We start from the raw sequence: 11,750 nt of genomic DNA, 5'->3' as shown, positions 1-11,750 counted from the left end.
CCTATTATCTTTTTAATCTTGTTTACATTTGTTCAATTAGTAACTCGACAATAAATAGCTAAGGATATAGTTAAAAAACAATTAATTATCAGTTGATTTTTAAACTTGTCAATTATTTTTAGACGGAGGGACTAACAATCAAATTTAGAATTCTAAAGCATCAACAATATTAATTTAATAAAATACACCCTTAATTTAAAAAATTTCTTAAGAGGTTTGTCGGTTAAGTAAAATGAAATGGAAAGAACAATAAATAAATAAATAAATAATTTTTTGTATAAATTAAACAATGTTTGATAGCTAGTTCAAAAATAAGTTATTCATATAAACTTAATACAACGTCTGATTTGCAATTCCAAAAAACCTCATGTATAAGTTATGAGGGAATTGATTTATCATCGTATACAAAGTAGATAATGGAATAGTTAATAGTTAATGCTCACATAATTAATTACATAGAGTTGTCAATACGGGCTGGTCCAGCCCATTCCAGCTAGTCCACACGAGCTTTGGAATTTGACGGGTCATGCCAGACTGGCCCATCAACATGACGGATCAGAAAATAGCAAGTCCAATCCATCACATTATGAAATACGGGCCTTCACGGGTCAGCTCACTTTTTAAAATGTATTATTTTTATAATCATAATTTAAATTTTAAATTGTTAATCACACAAATATTTACAACATAATATTATATGAAGTTACTATTTGTTAATCAAGTCTCAAATTTACGAAAAAAAAAAAAGTAATAATCTGTGAAGTTAAATAACTTTTGATACCAAATTCAAACCAAATAGAGATGTTGAAAAACAAATAAATTGTTAATGAGTAATAATAACACTAGGTAAATAGTAATATTAACCTAATTTTGTTTTAATTGATCACGACAAAACACAAAGAAATGTCAATATTTAGTCCACTAAAAGTGAATATGAACTCCTAAAAAAAATCTTACATGACACTTATAGCGTGTTCAATATCGTCACATCATCTTCATCAAACATATTTAATTCCTTAAAAAATTTAGTATTTTATATTTTAATTATTTATATATTTTATAAATATTTTTAATATTTAAATATCTATGATGGTTCAAATAGATTTTGAGTTTGAACTTTTTTTAAAATGCTTAGTACTCATTCTATTTTTTAGGTAACTTACTTAAATCCCTGAATCTTTAAATGATATTACATAAAATCCTGACTTAGTTAATTACATTTTATCTCAATTTTTAAAATGGTGATACATATGTTATAAGGTGATACATATAAAAAATTGATACATTTGAAACTGGCAAAAATATTTATTTAAGGAAATAATAAATTCTCTTTTATTCATTGTATTCTTTTATTTAATGAAAGATATCTAATTTTTCTCCCTTTTTAGATTTAATTTAGGTGTTTTAATTATGTTTCTCTTTTTTCGTCTTTAATTATGAAAGATATGTTTTTTTTTCATCTTTTTTCTCTTTTCCCGTCTTTAATTTCGTCTTTAACTTTAGTCAACTTTTTTTAGATTTAATTTTAATTATGTTTCAATTATACTTTTAATCTTTTTTTTAATATTATTACTTTTGTTTCCTACACTGACTACACCATTTCCTTTCATTAATAACATATGAATCACCCAATAATTGAAATAAATAATTTTATCTACCATATAAATCACCATAATACTATATATATCACCCATTAATATTATATGAATCACCTAATTATTAAAATAAATAATTGTATCTACCATATGAATCATCATAATACCATATATATGAACCACCTAATAGCTGAAATAAATAATTGTATCTACCATACGAATCACTATAATACCATATATATCACTCATTAATATCATATGAATCACCCAATATTGAAATAAATAATTGTATCTACCATATGAATCACGATAATACCATATATATCATTCATTAATATCATATGAATCACCCAATAATTGAAATAAATAATTGTATCTACCATATGAATCACTATAATACAATATGTATCACCCATTAATATCATATGTATTACCCGTTAAAATCATACAAAATGTATCTATTATATGAATCACCATAATACCCATATAATGATATCATATTGATCATTCATACGAATCACCATTAAAAGAATAAACATGTATGAATAACTAAATAAATTTATAAATGTATCAATAGATTTTTTTTTTTAAATATGAGAGAGATTTTAGGGGAGGAAAAAAAAGTTGTATGCGTTAATGAAGGAGAAAAAATCAGGAAGGAAGATGATTTAAGCATTAATGGAAGAGAAAAAAATCAGGAAGGAAGATGATTTAATTGTTGATAATTAGAGAGATATTTTAGGGAAAGAAATCTTTGAAAAAATAGCTTGAATGAGTTAATGGTGGAGTAATAATAGGATGTGGGGGTTTTGTTGATATGTATCAAGAGTAAAGTTGAAAATTGAGATTTTATGTAAATTTTAAAAAAGGGATATTATGTAATATAGTCTCTTAAGTATGAGATTTGTGTTATTTATCCTATTTTTTAATTATTTTTATTTGGTCCACGGGCCAGCCCAACCCATATCACTCAAGCCCCACGGGCCAACGAACTTATACGGATCGGGCTAAAAAATCTTGTTCTTAAATGAGCTTTAAAAATCAAAGCCCAATCCTAACAATTTACGGGCTAGGCCGGGTAGGTCCAACTAGCCTATTCCATATTGCCGACTCTAAGTAACAAGTATGCATAATTCTAACCAACTACTAAACCACCTTTGAGTTACATATAAAATATATACTCATATTGTAAAGAACTTCTATAGTCATTTGTATAGCAAAATAGTTTCTCTTGCATAATTTCTTCCACTCAATTTCTATAAACAGAATATCTTTACAATCCTTGCGTATAAGTACTATACAACGTTGGGTATTTTATCAATAAAACTTTGTTTAATATGAAATCTCGTTTCATACTTGTAATTGAACAATTGAAAATAATTACGAATTGATGTCCAAAAGACAAAAATTCACACGCTAGACAAAGGCATAATATATCTTTTGATTATGTTATTAGGATCGTTTGGTAGTCTGTATTAATTAGAATAATCCTTGGATTAAAATTTAGTCTCATTCAATACATTATTGGTTACTTCTTTTAACTTAATATATGAATTCTTATACAATATATGTGGTATTATTCTATCCATAGTAAATGAAGGGATAATTAATCCAAGGTTTATTAATCCATGGATAAGACCTCTAAATGACCAAATTATCCATCAATTTTTTTTCTAAATTTCTTTTATAATTTGATGTCCTCTTTAATTATATTGAGTTAATTATAATTGTCCTATTTAATTTTTCAAATCCGATTCATTATAATTTGATGATTTTATATGTTTGCTTTTTTTTTTTTTTTTTAAATATATTTTGTTTGCTTTACTTACTGAGTTGAATTTTTCTTGGTAGGAAAAGGGGCTTTTTAAATAAAAAAAGTTTAGTTCATGGATTGGTGACTTGAATATTTTTATTTTTTTTTTGAAAAATAAGTTTTAGGTATTTAAACATTTATGTAGCCTTAAATCTATAATTTAAGTTAGATTTGACCAATAAAAAAAATATTGAAAGTACACCATGCTATTAAAAATTTTCATAGTGACACATTATACCTGAAAATTAGTAACAAATTTTTATTAATATTCTAGTTTTTAACTTGACTAATTTAATGTAACAGAAAATCCCACAAAAATTTAAGGGTTTAAATGTAAAGAAGATTTTTGTAGAGTTCTAAATCAAATACAATCCATGGTATATATATTTTTTTTTAATACAATGAATCAAACACTTGATAAAAAATAATCCAAGCACTATAATCCTTGCATTTCTAATCCCTACATTGTTAATCCGTGTATTAGTAATTCATGAATTACGTATATTCCTACCAAACATCCCCTTAGTTCTTGAACTTTTTGGAGTTTCATCAGCATAAAGCGCACAATTTGATCTCTTCACAATGTTTAGAATTATTTCTTTAGGTTGATATTTTTGTTCTATTTTTATTCCTTTTAATTTTTCTCTTTAAATTAGCTAAGATCACACATCAGATAAGATTTGAGTAGGCGGATAGAGGTCCAACAAGGTACCCACTTCTCGAAATGCCCTTTCAAAAGGAAAAAAAAAATGTGTTTTTTAATTCAGTTTATTTTAATTGGATTGGGCAAATTCGATCAAAAATACTATATTTACACAAGACATTTTTTTGCAATGTGTAGATGTAAATTCTTATTTTATATATCAACTAAAATGATTATTCTATAATATAGAGCCAGTGGTTTGGACCTGCTTTTGTGATTGTACTAGTTTGACCTCACATACCTCGTACGTGTAATATTTGATTGTTTAAAAGTAAATAATTTTATCTATTACAGAGATTTTTAATAAGGTGTAAAAAGTTCAAATAACCTTTCAAAGATCCTTCACACTTTTATATAATAATGTAAATATAAACATATATTTTAATGTAAGCACATATATATTTTACCACCAAAAGTTTCAAGTGATTGATGGATCATCATTTTTGCGTTTGTCATGCAGTACCTCTTTCCTTTGCTGAGACTAAGAGAGACGCATCAATTTAAATCATATTTATGGTACGATTATTTCTTTTTTCTATATTTAAAATCTTTCCTTATTTTTAAAGTCAAAATCTTTACAAAATCATTGATTACATTCTTATTACGTATTTAAAACTTTTAAAAATTTACCACTTATTAAACTTTTCTCATTCTAACGCTTTTATATTTATTTCTAGATTTTTCAAATCTTCTTAAAAATCAAATTTAGTTGATTTAGAACTTTTAAACTAATGAAGTAGTATAGGTTGTCATTAATTCTGATGACTTCTAATAGGAAAAGGTTTTACCATAAATGTATTTAATTAATTTTCAACTCTTAAATATTAAGAAAAAATATCTAAAATAAAGATTTTTAATCAAGGACAAAAAGTTCAATGTATCCTTATTTTTCACCTTTAATTTTTCTGTGAGTAATTTTTCTTCTTTTCTATGCATTTGCTAACATAAAATGTATGCATTAAACACACATAAATCACAAGTATAAATGGTTGAAATAAATATAAGATCTTATAATTATGTATTCATACAAATAAAAATAAAAAAGCCTGAAACCATATTATATCTATATGATATCAACATAAATTCTTCGACATATATAGAAAAATGTCTTTACCTACACGACCTCATAAATGATTGATCAACATGTCACACTGCTTTAACATAAAAAATATAATAAATCGAGTTTAAAAAAATTTTAAAAGATAAAAAGCTTCAATAAACTCAACACTCAAACTAATAGCTTGATACCATGAAATGAACTTTACAACTTCTAATGCCAAAATAATAATCATATTGAAGTTCAATAATACCAAGGATGAAATTAAACACCATTCATACATTGAAGACAACTATCAATATCTATAGAATATATAACATATATACGTTACGTTACATTAAAGTTTAACAGCACAAAAAATGAGACACCATACAAACATTGAAGACAACTATCAATGTCTAAAGATTACACAATATATAAACATTTAGAGCAAAGCCAAGAAATCTTATTTTTAATGCAAGGAAGAATAGTTAATTTATAGAAGCTCATAACCTTTTCACCCGAGAAAGGATTACCAGTTATGAAAAAAGTTATTTTTTTTTATGAAAAGCAAAAATCAATTATGGCATGAAACTATTTATAGTAATGTTTTATTTTTATTTTTACTTAATTTGAAAATACTAACCTAAACATTAATAATTGGATCTTCTTTTTCTTTATATTATGAAGTAATTTTTGTAAAAAAAAAAATTAATATTAAGTGAAAAAAGAGAAATGGGTAACCTATTAATGAAATACTCTCTTCGTCTCATTTTATCCATTCCAAATTGGGATGACACAACTATTAAGAAAACAATGATTGGTAATGTAACTTTACCATTTTTTCCCTCTTAATTGTGTCTTATTATTAGTTCCAATATTGATGACTGACTAATAACAAGGAGTAATCAATTACATTAAGGGTATAATGGAAAAAAAAATTCTCTTATCTTGATAAATAAAAAAGGACAAGTAAAATGAGACATCAAATTAAAAAATTTGAGATGAATAAAATAGAACGGAGGGAGTATTAGTTTACAACTCCTAATTGTAAAAGCCAAAAATTTATTTATCAAAATAATCTAAAAATGGTGGCCAAAATTCAGTCGGATTGGGAAGCAAAGTTAGAGGCAATTTTTAATTATTAAGTTTTCTTTTCATATATTTTCTCTTTTTCTTATACATATTTTAGGATTCCTTAAATTTTAAAATATATTTTGTTCTTGCCATATATTTTAGAACAATTAATTTTGATGAGTTCTAATAAGGAAAAGTTTTACCATAAATATATTTAATTCTTAAGTATTAGAAAATAATAGTGAAAAGATAATTTTATCTAAAGCCAAGACTTTTAATGAAGGGTAAAAAGTTTAAACAACATTTCTAAGGCCCTTCACACTTTTAATATATTATAGATATAGATTATATTACCTTTAATTAATTATTATAAGTTATTTATGTATTAAAAAATTAATAATATTTACTTAAGAAAATAGACATTATGACATGTTTGCTTCAGCTATTTCAACCGTAATTTTATTATATCACTCCTCATTAATTATTATAAGTCATTTGTGTATTAGAGATTTAATAATATTTAATTAAAAATAGACATCTATTAAATGTCCACTTCAGCTGTTTCAACCATAATTTTTCTAAATATCACTCCTAATTAATTATTATGAGCCATCTAAGTATTACAAATTAGTAATATTTAATAAAAAAAAGATAAATAGACATAAAGTGACAAATTAACTCTTAATGTTTTAAATTAACTTGACGTCTTATATGAGGGCCACTTAAATTTTTTTCATAACTATTTTTTTATTGCAATTTGCATTATCACTTCTAATTAGTTATTGTAAGTCATTTGAGAGATGTGTGCTTCGCTGCTTCAATCGCGATTTTACTATATCATCTGTAATAAGTTATTATGATTATCTAAGTATTGTGTCACTTCATTGAAATTTGTGATTTAAATAATAAGCATGTAGCAGATCGACATCTTTGCTTGTGTTGCATGCTTAATATTTTATTTTATATTTGTTTATTTTTCTTTGTATATTTGAGAATTACGTAAAAGTATTATAAATCATAATAATTAAGAACTTAAAATAATTAAAAAAATGTAAAAAATTTTGGTTGATTCTCTAAATTTAATTACTGCTACATAATTTGGGATAAAAGAAAAAGTACTATAAATCGCAGTAATTAATAATTTAAAATATTTAAAAAAATATATAAAAAATTTAGTTAACTCTCAAAAATTGTATGAATACCACATAAGTTGAGACAGAGGGTATAACATATTATTTAAAAATTACGTAAAAGTATTATAAATCACAATAGTTAACCTAAAACTATTTTTCATGTTGGGCCCATGCTAAGATGGGCCACATCCTCCCTAATCTTAAAAGATATATGTGAATACTAGATATCAACGCCCCGTGTTAGCATGGGTCCAATATATGTTATTGTTTTTATCTCAAATTATGTGACATAAATAGAATTTAGATAATCAGTCAATAAAATTATTTAACTTTTTAATTATTGTGATTTATAATACTTTTTTTTCTATTCCAATTTAAGTGATACTGATATAATTTTGAGAGTCAGTCAAATATCTTATATTATAATTTTTTTTCAAGTTGTTAATTATGTGATTTATAATCTTTTTACATAATTTTTTAATAAGACTCTCTCCGTCCTAATTTACGTGGCACAAATAAAATTTTGACAGTCAATCATTTATATATATATATATATATATATATATATATATATATAATTTGATTGATTGTCGAAATTTTTTCTCATTTTCAAGGAATATATGTTATTTTATGTCTTCCTTTGTCCCTGTAGATAACAGGATTTTGTTAAATTTAAATTCATACAAAATTCAAATTATATTAATTCAAAATATATTAATCTCAAACAAATATTGTGGATTAATATAATTGAATTAATTGGTGAAATCAAAATATATATGGATTTAATTAAAATCCAACCTCAATTGGGTTAGACCATTAATTTGGGCTACAAATGACTAAGCCCACTTTAACAATCCCAAGATGTCATCATATTAATTTGAGCTACAAATGATTAAGCCCACTTTAATAAGCCCAAGATGTCATCATATTTTAGAGGCCTAATTTGGCGCCACGTGTTGAATGACGTGACATGCCAAGTCAAGTGAAGGAGACAATGGGACAGTGTCACATGTCAAAATGATGCAGCAGGCCCAGTGAATTAAAAAGCTCATAAAATGTGTCATGTCACTTAAATTTGATTGGTCAAAGGAAGTTCATATTTATCAAGACCATGTCACTTAAAAGTTCATATTTATCATGACTCTTTATTTCCTACAACTATAAATAGGGGCCTCATCATTCAGAAAAAACACCAACAATTCTAGCAAGAAGCAAGAGAGAGCTCGTGAATCAAACGCAACAAATTTCTCTACAAATTCAAGAATTCAAGATCAGTTCTTCAAGCTTTAAGATCAAGACACTTCTAGAAATTAACCTATGGCAACGGTTCAAAAATCGTTGTGATAGATACAGAAACCATTATGATAGAGCTACCGCAATAGTTTGACATGTATTGCATAGGTGAACGTTGCAATTGATGTATCACAATGACTTTTGCGACAATTACAACAACCATTGCAATAGGTCTATCTCTTGCAACGGTTATGTTTAACTCCTATTGGGATGCTTTATATTGTCTATAGCAACGGTTTAGAACCGATGCTATAGACTATATTACAACGACAGAAAAGCGTTACAATAATCCTATTGTCACAATTTTCGAATATCTATTGCAACAGTGGTTGATCTTTTGTAACAATTTTTAACTATCTATTGCAACGCTTTTTGACACCTATTGCAACGCTTTTTGACACCTATTGCAATAATTTTATGCTACATATTACAACTATTTAATTAGCTATTGCAATAATTTTTGCCACCTAGTGCAACCACTTCCAATACAAACTGACAGTTTGGATGAATATATTAATGTTTATATATATATACACACATCACAACAAAATCTTTCATTAATAATAACCAAATTAAAATTTTATGCAACAAATTAGTAATCTAAATGCAAAAACAAAATGTATAAAGGCAAATGAGCATTAGTTTTCCCGCATAGTATCAAGTTCGAGTGGCGATAAGTTTCACTAAATTCAAAAGAAAAAAGATCGATATTAAAGTTTCTATCAATAATTTAAAATTCTTCTCAAGTAAGGTCAATTTCTTCATCACTTCTTTCTTCATCTCCTTCTTCATTTTGGACACCTATAAAAAGAGAATAAATAAGCTCAATTAGTACTTAAATCACAACATATTTGAAAAATCAAAACTTGCAATTCCAAACTGTAGATCTCATATTTTGGTCAACATGTGACTCCAAATATTTATAAAGTAGCCTAACAGACTGTAGATCTCTACGAATATGGGACATCATACTAAAAAATTAGGATTTTGTTACAGAACAGATGCATCTAAATCTTTATGATTTTTTTCAGCAAATAAAATATTTCCCTGGGATCAGGAGTATATCATAAACCATGCCCATGAGAGTTCTGCAACTCAGAAAATAACTGGATTAGAAATGCTTTAGACCCTCATCCCCCACCCACAAAGAAACGACATCCCTGGCCCAACAGCATGGGAATGAAGAAAATTATGGTTTCAAATACTTTCACCAGTTTGCAACTACTCTTTTGAACTTCAATCCCTTCTTCAATTCAATACCATTCTCTTTTTTCAGTAATATATATGCTTATATTATTCACGGAAAGATGTCGCTAAGATAGTGACATAGAATGCACAACTTCATCAGTCCACTAATTTTCCAGTCATCCTTCTCTTTAAGGCAGTTGAGTTTCGAAAGACGGGAATTTCAAAATTCAAAATGCCAATCATTGGATAATTTCCTGCTAAAAATATCAGTTTTTTAGATAATGCCATAGTAACGCACCTTAGCAATTACCCATGAAAAACTATATCAACATCAGTCTTGTTCTTTTACCAGCCAGCTTGAGTCTGCGATGTATAATATATATATCTTGACACTGCTATAGATCAACAAACAAGTAAAGAAGGGAAAGAGATATTAGTTAGTTTGGCTAAATAAGTCAAAGTTTCTGTAATTATTTGTAAATATAGAACACCAAATAATTCAATATAACAGAAAATGTACACTAGTTTTTTGTACTATTAACTTGACATAATAACTTTGATAGAACATGTTCTAAGTTGGACTCAGTTATACCACTTAACAATGAACCTTTTAAGCCAAATCCAAATTGTAATGATAAAAATAGAACTTCAGAGAGTATTCTCATACTAGTAGTACAGAAGAGTCATCATTCAAGTAATCTGAGTGAGCTAGATATCATAGACAAACTTCAAAATACTTTTTATATTCAGTGTAATTACAAACTTCATGGGATCTTAAAGCTGAGCTAGTGTTGTGATTCTCTGAAGAAGTTGTCCTAGATAGGAAAACTTGACATTTCACAGAAGCATCACAGAAGGCTTGAAGGGCAAGTCATTTGAGCAGAGGATGAAAGAAGCAGGAAAACATTCTCAAGTCAGGGACCAAGTCTCATCAGATCACTAATCCAAATATGCTAAAAAAGATTGCTAAATCTAATTTTCGGCAAGATCACAACCTTAAGAGATTGACCAGATAACATGGTTTTACCAAATTTTAAGGTTGGGATATTAGGTACAGACTACAGTAGTGCTACATATTGAAAGAGAAAAAAACTACATAAATAAACAATGGTCTATAAAGAGACAACCGAAAACAGTACTAGGACAATGAGGTAAAATTATGGGGATTAAATTCCCTAATCTTACTTATTATATTAATTATTCAGGCCCTAACAAATTATATAACTTATGAAAAATAAATAAAAATTGGAAGCACAAATTTACAATTCTCAAGTAAAACATAGCAACAATATTCCTCGAAAAAATGTTTTCTCTTACTATGCTGATCGGAAGCAAATATTTCTTCAGTCATGATATCAACATCAAATGAAGGATTCAATATTAGAATAGGATACTGAGGGGTTACATATTTTTCTCATCTACTGAGCGCCCATAAACAACAGCTACTGTAACTTTTGGATCTTTCAGAAGATTGTGTACTTTATCAAAGTGGTGCCTGTTCACAATTCTGGCGAGATTTTTCAAAGATTTTAGGTTTTCACCATAAAATTTCTTGATGTACTTCTTCAACAAGTCAATCTGGAATACCAGAAATTACAAGAATAAATAGGTGGCAACACTATCTGCCTAAAAGAGAAAATAGAATAAAACTTTTACTAAGAAAGAAAGAGGGCAACACTATCTGTCTTTGAATTTATAGTTGAAAAGGTGAATCAGAGGATTCATAGAGATTGTAACACTCACATTGAAATCAATAAATCGATTATTACATTATTTTTTTGTCTCGATTATTATTTTTAGTCTCAAGAATTTTATTGTCCAACAAATTCTGACACACCCAGTGGGATCGTCTGATATGAGTACGATCATGAACATGAATGATTTTTGAGTATTTTGAATACAACAAAGGGTG

This window comes from Capsicum annuum, chromosome 1 (assembly GCF_002878395.1).
Source record: "Capsicum annuum cultivar UCD-10X-F1 chromosome 1, UCD10Xv1.1, whole genome shotgun sequence".
In the NCBI taxonomy this organism is placed as follows: Eukaryota; Viridiplantae; Streptophyta; class Magnoliopsida; order Solanales; family Solanaceae; genus Capsicum; species Capsicum annuum.
The sequence above is the reverse complement of the archived record's forward strand: the minus strand, read 5'-3'. Positions refer to the sequence as shown.